This window comes from Desmodus rotundus, chromosome 2 (genome assembly GCF_022682495.2).
Source record: "Desmodus rotundus isolate HL8 chromosome 2, HLdesRot8A.1, whole genome shotgun sequence".
NCBI lineage: Eukaryota > Metazoa > Chordata > Mammalia > Chiroptera > Phyllostomidae > Desmodus > Desmodus rotundus.
The window spans coordinates 185,740,882-185,758,353 of record NC_071388.1 but is presented as its reverse complement, the minus strand read 5'-3'; the positions used below and the strand labels follow the sequence as shown (position 1 = coordinate 185,758,353).

Genomic DNA, 17,472 nt, shown 5'->3' with positions numbered 1-17,472 from the left:
AAAATGTTACTGGTAAGTTCACTGCTATACCTTATGCTATAAATCATGTGAACTAAACGATATAAATAGCAAACAAGGCAGATGATAAATAGCTGTGGATTAAACAGGTCAAAGCTTCTTTGTCTCATGCCTAACTTCAATGAGAAACGGTGAGGTTTGCAGCCCCCTGCCTGCTCTACCAGGGCTCCGTGGCTGCCATGTTGAGGGCTTAAAGCTCCCAGGAGTGTTGCATTTGGGGAAAAGAAGATACTCTGAAGCAGTAGTTCTCAGACCTTGACCCATGGACCACTGGGGACCTTGGGGGCCCTTTCGTGGGGGCTATGAGATAAAAAAGCAATTTCATAATACTATGACATTGAATTTTTTTGCCTACTGTGTTAACATTTTTATTGATAACACAAAACAATGGTGAATGGAACAGCTGGCCCCTAGATTCATATCAAGACAGTGGCCCCAAACTGTGCCAGGGGTCAGTATATTCTTTACCAAAATACACTAAATTTAAAAAAATCGGTTTCACTTAAGAGTGCTCTTGACGAATCAGTAAAAATTGTTAACTTTATTAAAAATGGAGTAATGTCTGTTAAATATTCTGTAAGATGAAACGGGAAGCACACATAAAGAACTATTGTATACTAATGTGAAATAGTTGTCTCCAGGCAGAACGATTGTGCATTGATTTACAAACTGGACTAGCTGCTTTTTTGTGTAATACCGTTTTATTTGAAAGAACAGCTGGCAGGCAAAGCATGCTTATACAGATTGGGATCTTTGGCAGACATTTTATTGAAAATAAAGTGAGCCTTTAGCTTCAAGGAAAACAACTGACAATATTTTTGCCAAGGATAAAATGCAAGCTTTCAAGTGAAAATTAGGATTTAGAAATCTGTATTCAATACTGTGAATCTAACAGGTTACCAGTGTTTAAAGATTTTTCTGGTGAAATTGGTAGCAATAAAAACAAATGTGATTTTTTGATATTGTATAATGAAACATTTGGAAGATCTACATTACTCAGTGACATGATATTTTCCAAACGACCAATGCATAATGTAACAAAATCATGCATGGGTAAAAGATCCATTCAATGGGCAAAACAGACCAGTGGATTTTAATGTAACAAAGTATGAAAAGATCACTGGTGTGGGTTTAGAGTTTACATTACAACTATCCTTTAAGAAACCACCACTTGTCAAGTTTCTGGGGTCATTTCAAAGACAAATATCCACAACGACCTGCCAAGGCTTTTGCTCCAACTTACATCTCTGTGAGGCCAAATTTTCTTCATAATTCAATGACAAGCAACAGATTGAATGCAGGAGGAGATACGAAAATCCAACTGTCTTCTATTAAACACTAAAAAGGTTTGAAAAATTGTAAAACAATGTCACTCTTCTCACTAATGTTTTTGTTTTGTAAAATATAGTTATATTTTATTAAAGATATATTATTTATTAGAACATAGTAGGATTATTATTGCTATTTTTAATTAAGTTAATACATATTTATACTTTTCTCATTTTTACTTTCTAATGCAATAAATCTCAATAAATATAACCTATATAAACAAAATCCCTTTGGGATCCTCCATAATTTTAAGACTATAAAGAGGTTCTGGGTGCAAAGAGTTTGAGAACCACTGCTCGAGATGCTAAAATCGTTGCTGGTTTGAGTTCTTTTATTGTCACTTGCAGCAAAAGTTGGAAATGAAATAAAGGAAAAAGAAGGGAGGTGAGTTCCAAGTTTGGCGTCACATCAATACAGAGATAAAGAATCAGCCCTAATATTCAGACCAAAGAACAAGAATTCAGCCAGTGCGGGACATAGGAGCCAGAGGTAACTGAAAATGTAAGCCTTCCTTACTCCCCCTACTTAAGGATCTGTAGAAATATTGAGAATATCTAGATTTGGAATTTATTCAAAATATTAAGAGGAAGAGTGATTCAAACTGACACCTGGGTAACCTAAGGTTCTAATAGAAAAATTCCCCCTATAGAAATTTGATTTCAAGAAATTATACCAAAATGTCCATCACTGATGAACAAACAACAAATAGAATATCCATACCATGGAATATTATTTGGCCATAAGGACTGAAGTGCTGCCCTGACTGGTGTGGTTCAGTTGATTGGGTGTCATCCCATCCAGCAAAAGATTGCGGGTTTGATTCCTGGTTGGGGTACATACTGGGTGGCAGTAGGTCCCCATTTGGGGACTGTTCCAAGAGCAACCAATCAATGTTTCTCTGTCACATTTATGTTTCTTTTCATTTCTTTTTCCCTCTCTTCTCTCCAAAAGTAAATAAATAAATTTTTTTTTAAAAAAGGAATGAAATGCTGACTCATGCTAAAACGTGGATGAACCTTGAAAACTTTATGTTTAGTGAAAGAAGCCAAACCAAAAGGCCACATTTGTGTGATTCCTTTTGCACAAAAGGTTCAGAACAGGTTCATCTGTAGTGACATAGATTCATGGTTGATGGGGACTGGGGTAAGGAGAAATGGGGGGCTACTGATAATGGCTATGGGGGCTATGAAAATGTTCTGGAAGTAGGTAGTGGTAAAGGCTGTACATCTTTGTGACTCCACTTAACTATACATTTTAAAGGATGAATTTTACGGTATATGAATTACATCTCAATCAAAGTTATATAAAATAAGGTATAAACCTGATTTAATAGTATCATATGGCTGTTATAATAAACAACCAGAAATCTGTGGCTTAAAACAACAGAAGTTTATTCTCTCACCATTCTGGAGACCAAAAGTCTGAAGCCAAGATGTCAGTAGGGCTGGACTCCCCTGGAGATTCTGGGGGGTATAAGTTCCTTGTCTCTTCCAGCTTTGGTAGTTGCTGGCATTCCTTGGACACATTATTCCAATCTCTGCCTCTGTCTTCACAATACCGTGTGTGTGTGTGTGTGTGTGTGTGTGTGTGTGTGTGTGTGTGTGATCTCCCTCTGCCTGTTTCTGATAGGGACACTTGTGATGGCATGTGTAGGGTCCTCCCAAATAATATTACCTCAATATCCTTAACCTAATCACATCTACAGAGACTCTTTTTTACAAAACAGGTATCTCATACCTTCCGGGGATTAGGAGGTGAATGTATCTGAGGGAGCCATTATCAACCTACCACATCCGGGTGTATGTAAAGAACTGATATGGTATGGCAGCCATTGATGTGTGCCAGCTGAATCTGCCTCTGAGAAAGGACTTGCCCATCGGCATAAGGCGTGCAGTTAGCTGACATCCTCCAGCTACAGCAATTTCAGGATGTGCCACACTCCTCCGGGCAGCCCAAGCTAACAACTGAGCATGGCAGGTGTGCAAGGCGCTGGTCACCTACACGACATGGGACTGCTCTACCAGCAACCTTTACACCAGAGCTCTCCACTGAGCTAAATGAGCTTTGGCTCTTCCTACTTAATTCACCATCCTTTTCCCCTTCCTTGCCTACCCATTGCTATCCCTCTCCCTTTGATATTTCACAGGGTCACTCCTGTAAATCTCTTGTGTTGCCAATTTGGGCTTGACGTATTCTTCTCAGAGGATCCAAGTTGATACTAAGTGGTCCAAGACAGCAAATAGCAAGGTGGATTTTCATGACTATGTTACTCACTGCCCAGCTGCAACTGATGACCCTTTGCCCCAGATGCATTGATGGTCACTGATGAAAGGTAGGAGCCTATTCATTAAACTTTTACCAGTGGCGATTCTGGAGATGGTTCTGGTGGAGGAGACTGCTCTGGCCAGTGCAGCGATCCAGGCATTTGAGAGTGAACAATGCATACAGGACAATGGAGTTGGCTGGTTATTAATTACTAAGGGACATGAAGGGATAATAAGAAACTGAAGGCGGTCAGCATTTAAAAACTACGCATGAGAGCCATAGGACCTCTCTGACAACTTACAAAGAGACTTATCTCCTGCAGTGAGAAAACAGACACAGCTGTGGAACAAATTCAGAGTAGCCAAATTCAAAGATGATTGAATACTCGGCCAAGGCCAGTCTGTTATGCTAAGATGAGGACTGTGCTAGAAAACACAGGCTCTGAAACCTGGGGTAGAGATGGATTCCTAAAAGACTTTGGCTCTGTAGACTACCCTGAGCCCTCAGAGACTTCAGGGACTACCTGTGCCTCTCCATTAAGAGGTAGTATTTCACCCTGACTGGTGTAGGCCAGTGAGTTGGGCATCATCCTACAAACCAAAGGTTCACCAGTTCATTTCCAGGCCAGGGCTCATGCCTATGTTGCTGGCCAGGGTCCCAGTTGGGAGTGCACGACAGGAAATTAATCTGATGTTACTTTTTTCTCTCCTTCTCTCTAAAAATAATCAAATAAAATCTTTTTTTTAAAAAAGAGTTAGCATTTCCTTCATGAGACCCTATAGTGAGTTGGGACTTGACCTGTGCAGAAAAATACTGCAGAGACCTCTCCCCCTGCAAGGCAACCAGCCACCCCTTAGAAGCTGATGTCATCTCCTCACTGGGCTCCAGATCAATCACTAGGATGAAATCCCAGCATAATACAACTGGGCGTGTGCTGGAAATGATAAGGAAAGGGGAGAGTACACCCTAAAGGAGCTGCAAGGATTCACCAGGATGTACCAGCAGAAGCCATGGGATTGAATTTTGAGTGTGCCTGATCAACTCCTAACTCCTGTACAAGCAAGAGCTTATTGACTTAGGGTCACTCTCTCAGAACACAAGATTTTACACCTTGCCAAGAAGGACCCAAAAGAATAGGGCAAACTCACTGGTAGGGTGGCTCTGAAAATCTGGAGAAAGCACTAGCCCATGATAAGTGAATTTAAAATGCATGAGTTGCTATGGCAGGAAGACAAAGAAATTAAAAGGTTCAGGGAGTCAGACAGGCTGGGATGCATATATTATGGGGGTCCAGAAGACCAATCAGAGGATTCAGTTCTGCAGGAGAACCTGGAGGACACACCATTCACAAAGGCTATCAGAAATGCAGTAATGAGAAGGGCCCCAACATCACTGAGAAATTCAGTGGTGGTCCTCTTCTGTAGGTAAGGGCTGACTGTAGAAGAGTCAGTCATAGAGAATGGCTCATTAATAGCAATGGTGATAAGGGGTGCCTGAAATAGTAGACACCTGGTATTGGTACCTAGCTGCCCAGCAGAGGCTCCTCATAAGATGGAAAAGGTACACCTGGGATCAAGATCAAGCAGGACCAGAGAACATGTGTAAACTGCATGATGAAGTGGTCCACGCTCCCATTTATCTTCCATGGGGGTACAAATGCTCCTCCTCTAGCTTACACCTCATGAGCATATGGACGGCCCCACATGACCGGCGGAAGCCAGAGGAGAAAACCTGAGTTTGGTGTACAAATGTGTTATCTCTGAATGTGGAAGAAAGCTGAATTCGATAGAGGCTATATTACATTCCCATTCAGGGGTGAAGTTGAAAGACAAGGAAAATATTCACAATGGCTAGAGCTTTCAACTTGCTCACCAGGTCATTCACTTTGTGTGGAAGGAGAAATGGTCCATGGTGAGAAAATATTTAGAATCACGGATAGTAATGAATGGCCTGATAAGCTGGTCAAGGGACTAGAAGGAAAATCCTGGAATTTTGGAGCAAAGAGTTCTGAAGTTAAGAAAAGTGGACGGATACATGGGAGTCAGCACCAGTGTAAAGATGTTTGTATGATATATTAACACCCGCCAGAAAGCATCCACCACAGAAGAGGCAATAAACATTCAAATGATAAAATGGTTCAGCCAGCTGACACTAGCCAGCCTGCGCCACCAATCTGAGAACTGAGAGATGGGCATTTGAGTGAGTAGTCACCCTGTCAGAGATAGAGGCTGCACAAGGGCCCTTCGGCGTGGATGTTACTTACCAAGGTCAATCTAGGCACCATCACTTCTACAGGTCTAACCTGCCAACAATAGAGACCAGTTTTGAACCCGTGACATGGCACTATTTGTCAAGGTCCCCAACTGGTCACTTGATGGCAAGTTGACTTCTTTGAACCCCTCATGTCCTGGGAGGACCAATGAGTGATTCATTCTATGGAAATACTTATTTCAAGTAAGTGGTTATCTTTCCTGCCTCCACCTTTCCTCCAGCATCATGACCTGGGGACTTAGAGTGACTAATCTGAAGCTATAAAATCACACACAATATAGCATCCAGTCTACTTCACAGTAAAGGAAGTAGAGTAATGGGCCCGTGACCATGGGATCCATTGGTCACGTCATATACAAAACTATCCATATGCAATACTTAGCAGTGAAATGGCCTGCTGAGGTGCAAGCTTAGAGTCAATACCCTGCAACAAACCCTGGTGAAGCTGCTCCCCGAAAGTGTATGGAGGAGTGGATCTGCATGGCTCAAGGAGAGGACAATGGTAACCTTAACCATGCGCCTCTTGGCTCTCCCTTCAACAAGAACCTGCTGGTCAGCAGTTAGGAGTGCAGTTAGCTGACAGCCTCTAGCTGCAACACCTTCAAGACCCACTGATTGTCGGAGCTGAGCCCATGAGCCTTCTGGACAGCCACCAGCCAATGACTGAGTCATTTTTGTCCAATGTGGAACTCTTCTATGAGTCATCTTTGTACTGAAGCTCCCTTTGGGGCCACCCAGTACTTTATCACGCTGCACCACATTCTGTGGCTCTTTTCCATCAACCCTTTTTCTCTCCCCCTCCCCTTTCATGGGTATCAGACATACACTGCTTCTGAAGACTCTCTACCTGCTCTTACTCCCCCTTCTCTTTGTATTTCACAGGCATTTTATGGGTTAGGTATGTTTCACAATAAGCCTCGTGCATTTCTAACTCTATCCCAGTGGTCCTTCTGGAGGCCCTAAACTGACACATGAAATAATTAAAATTTCCCTTACCAACCAATGCAATAGAAGTAACTCACATTTCCTCCCTTACCACTACCCCACCGATGGACCGCTGCTTAACACCATGAAAGTCAAGCATTCATTAATGACCTCAATGTATATTGCATTAGCTACAGCACCTATTAAAAATCCCAGAGTCATTAATTTATTCATTTAACACTTACTTATTGAGGACCTACTCTGTGCTAGATCCAGACCCTGGAAACACAGCAATAAACAAACCACTTTAAAAAGTCCTTCTTTTTATGGAACTTACAGTCTAATGGGGCAGACAGAACTTTTCAAAAGATGGACAACCAGAAAAATGCATATATGTACTATATTGCTTTCTTTCCTCAGTGGAATCACCTTTCATGACATGACAATATGAAAGTGAGCCTCAGCTTTTTACCATGGATGAATATAAGAAAGAGCCACGTGTGAACTCACTGCTGTATTTTTTTTTTGGTAGAACAACTAATTATAAAAACCAATTTAGTCTATGTTAGAAAAAGTCCTTATTAAAAATGCACATAAGCTTTGTTCTAACAATTTTATTTCTAGGAATTTATCCCAAGAAAATAATCATGAATATTCAAAAAGCTTTATCCACAGGAATATTGGTGGCAGGGGTTTCATACTTGAAAAAATAAACTGAAAACAACAATCTAGAGCCATTTAAATAAACATTTTGTCATCCATGCAATGGAATACTGCACAGCCATTTAAAAGATGTTGTAGAAAATATGGCAAGGAAAGATGTTCATGGGTATTTAGTGGGAAGACAAGCTGGTTAAAAAACAATACTCCGTACGCCATTTACAAGGTCATCCCATTAAAATGTGTATCTGGAAGACATACACAAAAATACCCACTGTGTTGTCTCTGGGTGATGGGACTATGGATAATTTTAATTTTCTCAGTCTGTCCATAGCTTCAAAATTTTCTACAATAAACAGGTAAATTTATTTTATCTGCTATCTTTAATTTCTTAAAGTTGTGTTTTCATTTTTGTTTTGGGTTTTTAAAACAGTCACTCAACACCTCTGACTTGAATATCAATAAGTAAACTTTTCAAGTGACTTTCAGGTAATTGGAGATGTCTTAGAAATAAAAGTGTCCAGAGCTCCCTAGTAACTAACCCAAAGGAAAACTCATTCCCAAACAGTATCCTCAGAAGCCACCGATAAGGATGCACAGGTGCAGAATAGCACATCCGAAATGCTGCCAAGGAAACACAGCTCCTTCAACACTGATTGACTATGAGTCGTTACAATGGGTCTAACCCTCTGTTACAATTTTCTCCCATGTAAGAGGACTTGCCCCCTCCCCTGCCTCTCCTAGATAAGAAAAGACATATATGTGAACACATATGCACCCTCCCACTCTCTTTCAAAGGATCCTGCAATGGCAATCTGAGTGGATTTTTTAATGAAATTCAAAGAAGAAAAGAAAAAGGAACTTTTTTGCATAATAAGAAGCCAAAAGTTGCGTGGGCATTGACAAGAGATTAGCTATTCCAGAATCCCAATGCTAGAGTTTGAATTTTAATATCTATTTTATAAATATATAATATTTATTATATATACTAAATGATATTAGTATATAATAAATTATCAATTTATAATATATAATTTATTAAAGTCTATACATAATTTATTACATATAATATTATATATAATTTTTATATATAGGGTCTGACAGAAGTAAGGCCTGCTTTGAGTGTAATTCGTAGGGTAATAATATGGGTGTAATAATTTATAGTCTTTTTATTTTTATTCTCTAAAATTTATTTATTTATTTTTTATTGTTGTTCAAGTACAGTTGTCTCCATTTCCCCCCCATTTCACTTAAGATGTCATATAGTTTCCTTGAGTGTGATATTGTTATGTTACAGAATTACATGCTTATGATTTTGTAAAAAAAGATTTTGTAATAAAAAAGGTGCATTATTTGTGCTGGGCCCTGTATGTATAATTTTTTTCAAGACCAATCATGGGGGGAAAAAAGCAACCTGCCACTCCAAGTTTGTACCTTTCAATGAATTTTCCCCTCTCCATCATCAGTATATTTTTTATAAGACTTTATTATTTTTAGAGAGGGGAAGGGAGGGAGAAAGGAAGGGAGAAAGAGAGGGAGAGAAACATCAATGGGCGGCTGCCTCTCAAGTGCCCCCTACCAGGAACTTGGCCTACAACCCAGGCATGTGCCCTGACTGGGAATTGAACCAGTGACCCTTTGGTTCAAAGGCTGGCACTCAATCCACTGAGCCACACCAGCTAGGGCAGTATATTTTTCCATTTGACTTTTTCATATCTTTTTAAAGAGTGACTCACCCAACAAAATCTTGAAAATTAAAACGTATCTAGGAGAAATAATCAAGATCTGGAGGAGGGGAGGTAGAGCCAGGTGAAGGAGATGCACCCCACAGGTGTGGGTTGGGAGGATTCCCACTCTGGAATCAGGGCCCTGTGAAGCACACGTCAGGGAGAAGGGGGGGAGGGGGTGGGGAAGTTGGGACAACTGTAACAGCATAAACAATAACAAAAGAAAGAAAAGAAAAGAAAGAAAGCACACAGCAGAGCAAGGAAGGCCAAGGCCAAGTTTGGCTGACAGATTCAACTAGTAAAGAGACACCAGGCCTTTTGGGATTTAGACAGTTTACTATTTACATTGACAGCAAAAGAGTAGCCAAAATTCCAGCTTCTTGTTATCTTTGTCCCACATAACAAAAAAGATGACCTCCAAACAATAAGGATCAGAATATTGCAACACAAGCTGTGGGACATCCCATTGCTTCAGAGCTAATTCTAGACTGCAGCACAGAGGTCTTGTAGTCTGCAGCTCTATTCCAAAGGGCCAAGGCAAAAAGCTTCATACCTCAGCAGTACCCCGAGGCAAGGAGAAACTCAAGGGTGATGGCCTTGAACTAGCTCATCAAAGACTTTCTATTCCCTGAGTTCTGGGAGAATAATAAGCCATTCTGCCAAGACTTGCAGCAAACTGTGTTTCAGGTCTTTGCCTGCATGACTTAGGTGGCTGTGTGTAAGGTTACCAGGGTACCAAGTGGAGTTGTTCCCCTATAGGCCCCGCATGGAGTCTATTATTGTGAATCTTATGTCAAGACTCAAACTTTTGGAGTTATGTGGATGCTCATTTGGAAAGGTTAGAAGAAAACCACTCAGCCAATCACGTTCAGTAGGAGTAACCAGGGAGGTCCAGAATTTCCTGGCCTAGAGATCATTTGAATGTTTACAGTATGCTAACTAAACCAATTTTACTAATGTTCTTTCCCACCTCCAAGGTAAGAAATTTAGTGACTGAACTATAGGGATAATAATACCCATCCTGGAGTGGTTGTGAAGACTAATTTAGATAATACAAATAAATCTTGCACAGTGTGTAATATGTAACAGATGCTCATCAGATGATAGTTCCTTTCGCTCATGAATTTGTTTGTAATTTATTTATTCAACACATACTTTATGAAAATGTACTGTCAGCCAGATATGAAGTCAGATACTGGATAGATATTGGTGAGTATAGTAGACAAGGCCCCATTCTCATGAAATATTCAGGCTTATTGGAAAGACAGGCACACAATAAATATATATTCACAAATTATGCATGTTAAGTGCTAAGCAGAAAGAACATATTATACTGGTATTGAGAGACAAAAAAATGTAATGCAAGCAATAATTACTACATCTTAAAGGAACCTACATAACCTAGTACAGAAGACAAGATGTATAAACTTTTTTGTTGTTGATTTTAAGTATATTTTATTGGTTATGCTATTACAGTTGTCCCATTTATTCCTCCTTTGCTCCCCTCTGCCCGGTATACCCTTCCTTCAAGCAATTCTTCCCCGCAAGTCATGTCCATGGGTTGTGCATATAAGTTCTTTGGCTTCTCCATTTCCTATACTGTTCTTAACAGTACCTATTCCCTTAACATTCCCTATTTTGTACCTACCAATTATGCTTCTTAATCCCTGCACCCTTTCCCCCCATTCTCCACCTTCCCATTCCCAACTGATAACCCTCCAAATACTCTCCATATCTATCATTCTGGTCCTGCTCCGCTTGTTTGCTTAGTTTGTTGGGGTTTTTTTTTTTTTTAGATTCAGTTGTTGATAGTTGTGAATCTATTGCCATTTTAATGTTCATAGTTTTTATCTTTTTCTTAAATAAGTCCCTTTAACATTTCATGTAATAAGGGCTTGGTGATGGTGAACTCCTTTAGTTTTACCTTGTCTGAGGAGCATTTTATCTGTCCTTCCATTCTAAATGATATCTTTGCTGGATGGAGTAATCTTGGTTGTACATCCTTGCTTTTCATCACTTTGAATACTTCTTGCCAGTCCCTTCTTGCCTGCAAGGTTTCTTTTGAGAAATCAGCTGACAGTCTTATGGGAACTCCTCTATAGGGAACTCTTTCCTTTTCTCTTGTTGCTTTTAAGATTCTCTTTATCTTTAACCTTTGGCATTTTTCTTACGATGTGTCTTTGTGTGGTCCTCTTTGGGTCCAACTTAATTGGACTCTCTGTGCTTCTTGGACTTGTAAGTCTATTTCCTTTGCCAAACTAGGGAAGTTTTCTTTCATAATTTTTTCAAATAAGCTTTCAATTTCTTCCTCTTCCTCTATCCTTCTGGTATCCCTATGATTCAGATGTTGCCACATTTGGAGAAGTCCCAGAGTCCTCTTATACTATCCTTATTCTTTTTTAATTCTTGTTTCTTATTTCTATTCTGGTTGAATGCTTATTCCTTCCTTATGTCCCAAATTGTTGATCTGAATCCCAGCTTCCTTCCCTTCACTGTTGGTTCCCTGTAGATTTGTCTTTACTTCACTTAGTATAATCTTCTTTTCTTCCTTTATGTTGTTGCTGTACTCAGTGTGTTCTTTCAGCATCCTGATCACCAGTGTTCTGAACTCTGCCTCTGATGGGATGGCTGTCAGGTTTCATTTAGTTCTTTTTCTGGCATTTATTCCGTTATTTCATTTGGGCTATATTTCTTTGTCTCCTCAATTTGGCAGCCTCCCTGTGATTGTTTCTGTGTATTAGGTAGCCTTAGGTAATCACCAGGGTAGGGCAACCTCTTTCACTGCTTTGTGGCTCTATGTTTGGGGAGGGCTTCGAGAGGAGATTGTGCTGCTGCCTGGATTCTGGAGGTTTGCCCAGCACTCACTCCATTACCAGTCACTTCACCCACTCCCCGTATGTGACTGGCACCCTTCCAGCTGTTGCCCCAGTGTTGAATCCCAGAGGGGATGGGTTTGCATATGTTCTTAGACCATGCAGGCCTTTTAAGCAGAGTTTCCTGGGAATCTGGCATTTTTTTCCACAACCCTAACACTCACTGGATTTTACAGCCAGAATTTATGGGGATTTATCTTCCCAGTGCTGAAACCCTGGGCTATGCAGTCTGACCTGGGGCTGGGAATGCTCTCTCCCAAGGTATCCCTCCCCATTTTTATCCACCACACATGAATGTGGGACCAAACATGCCCATTCTGCTGCCACCACCACCTCTTTACACCACATTACATCTCCTTGCCTCTTCACCTACCTCAACCCCTTGAACCCATCTGAATGAATGTGGCTTCCTTAAATTCTTGGTTGTCAGACTTCCAGACAGTTCAATTTTCTGACAGTTCTGGGTGTTATTTGTTTTGAGATTTAGTTGTATTTCCTTTTGTGGTTGCACAAGGAGGAGAAGTATGTCTACCTATGCCTCCATCTTGACCAGAATTCTGTATAAGCTTTTAGAGGAAAATATATAAAAACATTTCAACTCCAGAATTTTTATTTGGTTTTTTCCAATTTCTCTTTATTGGTATTTTCTAGCTGGTAAAACATTGTTCTCATGCTTTAATTCTTTAGATATGGTTTCCTCTAGTTCTTTATATTTATATATTTCTAAAATTAATATTTATAAATGTTTATTTCTATATTTGAGTCATAAATTATATGTATATATATTATACTTAAGACCTGGTTAAAGTCTTTGTCTATTAAGTGTAGCATTTGGGCCCCTCAGGGACAGTTTCTATAGGCTGTTTTCTTTCCTGTGTATCAACTATACTTTCTGTTTCTCTGAAAATATTTAAAAATTTTACATTGAAAACTGGACATTATAAAGATGGAGACATAGGTAGGTACACATTGCCTCCCCACACAACCAGAAGGAGGACAACAACAGCAAATTTAAAAACAAAAAACAACCAGATCTGCCAGAAAATCAAACTGTATAGAAGTCTGAAAACCAAGGAGTTAAAGAAGAAATATTCATCCAGACTGGTAGGAGAGGCAGAGACAGGGAGCCTAGGTGAAGAGACACAACACAAGGCAGCAGCTAGAGGACCAGGTAGGTGAGGTGGCAGCTGGCAGTCCCATGTTTTCATGCAGATAAACCGGGAGGAACAACTGGGGAGCAAGACAGGTCATACAACCCATGGTTCCAGTGGGAGAAAAGAAAACATCAAAACCTCTGGCTGTAAAAATCTGGGGGTTGGGGGGGTTGTGGTGGTGGGAGAAACTCCCAGCCTTACAGGAGAATTCATTGGAGAGATCCACAGGGTCCTAGAACATACACAAGCCCACCCACCCACCCCGGAATCAGGACCAGAAGGGCCCAGTTTCCTTGTGGGTAATGGGTAAGTGACTGAAAGCAGGGTGAGAGCCCAGCAAGCAGCATTGTTCCCTCTCTGACCCCCACCCCCCTACATAGAGTGCCACAACGTAGCAATGTGTGTTGCCCCATCCTGGTGAATACCTAAGACTCCACCCCTTACAACATACCAGGCATGCTGAGACAAAGAAATATGGCCCAAATGAAAGAACAAATCAAAGCTCCAAAAATAGAACTAAGCAATGAAGTGATAACCAACCTATCAGAGTTCAAAACACTAGTAATCAGGATGCTTGAGAAATGGTTGAGTATGGTCACAAAATAGAGGAAAAAGTAAAGGCTATGAAAACTGAAATAAAGAAAAATATACAGGGAACCAACAGTGAAAGGAACGAAACTGGGATTCGGTTTCAATGATTTGGAGCAGAAGGAAGAAATAAACATTCGACCAGAACAGAATGAAAAAACAAGAATTAATAAAAAATGAACAGAGGCTTAGGAACCTCCACGAAAACTAAATATTCCAACATCTGAATCATAGGGGTGCTAGAAGGATAAAAAGAAGAGCAAGAAATTGAAAGCTTTTTTTTTTTTTTAAATAATGCAGAAGAACTTCCCCAATCTGGAAAAGGTAAGAGACTTCGAGGAAGTCCAGGAAGTTCAGGGAGTCCCAAAGAAGCTGGACCCAATGAAGCACACACCAAGGCATTTCTGGCTGTAAAAACCTGTGGGGGTTGCAGTGGTGGGAGAAACTCCCAGCCTCACAGGAGAGTTACATTATATTACCCAAGATTAAAAGATAAGGAGAGAATCTTTTTTAAAAAAAATATGGAATGCTTCACAAATTTCCATGTCATCCTTGTTCAGGGGCCATGCTAATCTTCTCTGTATCATTCCAATTTTAGTATATGTGCTGCCAAAGCGAGCACAGATAAGTAGGGAATCTTAAAAACAGCAAGAGAAAAGGAGACAGTTGCCTACAAAGGAGTGCACATAAGACTATCAGCTGATTTCTCAAAAGAAACCTTACAGGCAAGAAGGGGCTGGAAAGAAGTATTCAAAATCATGATAGGCAAGGACCTACATCCAAGATTACTCTCCCCAACAAAGCTATCATTTAGAATGGAAGGGCAGATAAAGTGCTTCCCAGACAAGAAAAAACTAAAGGAGTTTATCATCACCAAACCATTATTATATGAAAGTTAAAAGGACTTAGCTAAGAAAATGAAGATGATCAAAACTGTGAACAGTAAAATAACAACAAACTCACAACTATCAGCAACTGAACTTAAAAAAACAAAAATAAAAACAAACTAAGCAAACAACCAGAACAGGAACAGAATCACAGAAATGGAGATCACATGGAGGGTTACCAGTAGGCAATGGGAGGGTGAAGAATGGGAGAAAAGGTACAGGGAATAAGAAGCATAAATGGTAGGTACAAAATAGACAGGGGGAGGTTAAGAATAGTACAGGAAACAAAGAAGCCAAAGAACTTATATGTACAACCCATGGACATGAACTAAGGTCGGGTGGGGATGCCGGAGAGAGAGGAGGTACAGTGCAGAGGGGCATAAAGGGGAGAAAAAATTGGGACACCTATAATAGCATAATCAGTAAAATATACTGAAAAAAAGAAAACTGAATATTATAGATAATATAATGTGATAACTCTGCAAGTCAGATTTCCCCTACCCTTAGTGTCTGTTATTATTACTGTTTTACTGTTGTTGCTGATCTTTGTTAGTGACTAATTTTATAAATTCTTTATTCTCTGTAGTGTACAGCTACTGAATTCTCAGATCAGAGCTTTTCTGAAATGCCTTGAACTAACAGGTCTTCCATTCTTTGTTGAGAAGCTGTGTGTGTAGGTATGATGGGGCATGACCTTGACGCTCAGGCAGTTTGCAGCTCTGCCTTGGCTGTCACTTCCTGCTTGTGCAGGACCTCTAGTCAGCCAGGAGAGAGAGACTGAGTCCCTCTCAAGTTTTCCCAGGAATACACACAGCCTTGCACATCTCTAGAGACTTTTAGATCCCCAGGAATATATTAGAGCTTTTCAAAACCCCCTATAGACACCCCATCCTGTTTCTCCCAGCTGGTCTCATAGCTGTGAAGTTAAACAACTGCCACCTGTTGTTTTCAACGAATCCCCTGAGAATGGGGCTTTTGCACAGATTAAACTCAAAGGCAGGACACAATTCACCGGCCCCCCATTGAGTTTCCCAGAGAGCTGTAAGACATGTCAAATAGTGTCAACATTCTGGAGAAGGGACTTTCTGAGGAGCTGCATACACTGCCTGCCCTTTCTAGTAGCTGCAAGGCTTCTGGGGAAAGGGTAATAGGAGCAGGGCAGGTTAAAATGCCCCAAAGCCCCCCATTTGAGATTCAGTAGTTTTTCTTGAATAAACATTTCTCAGATTATTCCAAGCCTTTGGTTAATTTCCAGAGTATGAAAAGGTTGATTTTGACTATTTTTGCAAGTGTTTTTATGAAGGGAAAGATTTGGGGACGTCTTTATTCCATTATTCCAGGAGCTCCCACTTCTTTTAGAATAAATTAGGCACAAGATGATGAAGTTCTAGACTAGGTCACAGGAGTGGAGATGATCAACATTGCAGAAATTGTAAGTAAATATTCAATACAACATTGTATTGGGATCTGGTGGCCAAGAGGAAGTGGAGAGACAGAGATGATGCCAACCCCGCTGTGTTATTATTCTCCCTGACCCAACTGCAGGGTCACTATGTTCATTCGGAGGCTGGGGCAACTCACAGCCAGAATGGACTCTCCTTAGGGAGCGGGACCTCTTCCTTTACTCAGAATGAGCTCTCAGTGCCTGCACTTAACCCCATGCACTTGCATCTCCCACACTGTTTGAATGATTTCCATGTGGTTTTCTTGTGGTTCAGAAGGAAAAGAAAATTCCTTTGGCATGAATGCTAAGCCCTAAGTACTATTTAATGTAAACTCTTCCCTGTGTCCAAGAGAAAGATAGGCCACATATTGAAGACATAATCAGAAATTTTTCCATTGGACAGGAGTTGAGGAAGGATATTAGGATTCAGGAACATTCCACAGAGTAATTTGAATTCATAGAATCTGCACTAAAAATACTTTAAACACTTACTGTCTTATACTAAAATATCTGTTGCTACAGTATACCTGCACATAACTAAAAGGAATTTTTGCTCATAGTCTCACCTACGGTAAGTGAAATTAACTGTTTCTGATGGAAAGGACATAGAAAAAAAGAATATGCCTATTTCAGAGAGTTTAAATTTATATAACTTAAGCCACAACATTTGGAAACAGTAAAATCAACGTCTGAGAAGAAAATAGTCATCCTTGTTCCAGCCAAGATTGAGGCATAGGTAGACATGCACTGTGCCTCTTTGCACAACCAAAAGAAAGACAACAACAAATTTAAAAACAAAATCAACAAGAACTGCCAGAAAATTGGACTGTATGGAAGTCCAGCAACCAAGGAGATAAAGAAGAAACATTCATCCAGACCTGTAGGAGGGGCGAAGACAGGCAGCCAGGGTGGAGAGGACTCACAGCAAGGCGGCATCTGGCAGAGGGGCAATCCCACATACAGTGCCAAATACAGCGATGTGGGTTGCCGCGCTCTGGTGAATACCTAAGGCTCTGCCCCTTACTATGTAACAGGCATGCCAAGACAAAAAAATGGCCCAAATAAAGAACAAATCAAAGCTCCAGAAAAAATACAACTAAGCTACAATGAGATAGCCAACCTTATCAGATACAGGGTTCAAAACACTGGTAATCAGGATGCTCACAGAATTGGTTGAGTATGGTCGCAAAATTGAGCAAAAAGTGAAGCCTATGCAAAATGAAATAGAGGAAAATGTTCAGGGAACCAACAGTGACAGGAAGGAAACTGGAACTCAAATCAACAATTTGGAGCATAAGGAAGAAATAAACATTTAACCAGAACAGAATGAAG

At 40.4% G+C, this 17,472-nt stretch overlaps 1 non-coding gene across 1 annotated transcript; it reads right to left on the bottom strand.

The window, feature by feature from the left end:
- Positions 1 to 14,324: 14,324 nt before the first annotated feature.
- Positions 14,325 to 14,431, bottom strand: LOC112308112 (U6 spliceosomal RNA). Its single transcript, XR_002975114.1, has one exon. It is a non-coding gene; the product is annotated as a U6 spliceosomal RNA (small nuclear RNA).
- Positions 14,432 to 17,472: the final 3,041 nt, after the last annotated feature.